The following is a 256-nucleotide window of genomic DNA, read 5'->3' as shown; positions in this document are numbered from 1 at the left end:
AAAAGAAATAGAGCAAGTTTGGGGCACCCATCGAGTCATTGGCAGCTCCAGGGCCTGTTCCTGAGAGCAGCAAGACTTAGGACCCCAAAAAGCTGAGGAACGCACATGGACTCTGAGCACGGACGTGGAGCTCAGGCGTGGGTGGAGACAGGGGCAGAGGCAGACACAGGCAGGAGCGAAGGCTCTGAAACCCTGAGTGGGGAACCAGTGCAGACGGGTATACGACTGTGGAAACAGGGCCCTGAGAATTGTAAAG

Source organism: Gracilinanus agilis, chromosome X (assembly GCF_016433145.1).
Source record: "Gracilinanus agilis isolate LMUSP501 chromosome X, AgileGrace, whole genome shotgun sequence".
NCBI lineage: Eukaryota > Metazoa > Chordata > Mammalia > Didelphimorphia > Didelphidae > Gracilinanus > Gracilinanus agilis.
The sequence above is the reverse complement of the archived record's forward strand: the minus strand, read 5'-3'. Positions refer to the sequence as shown.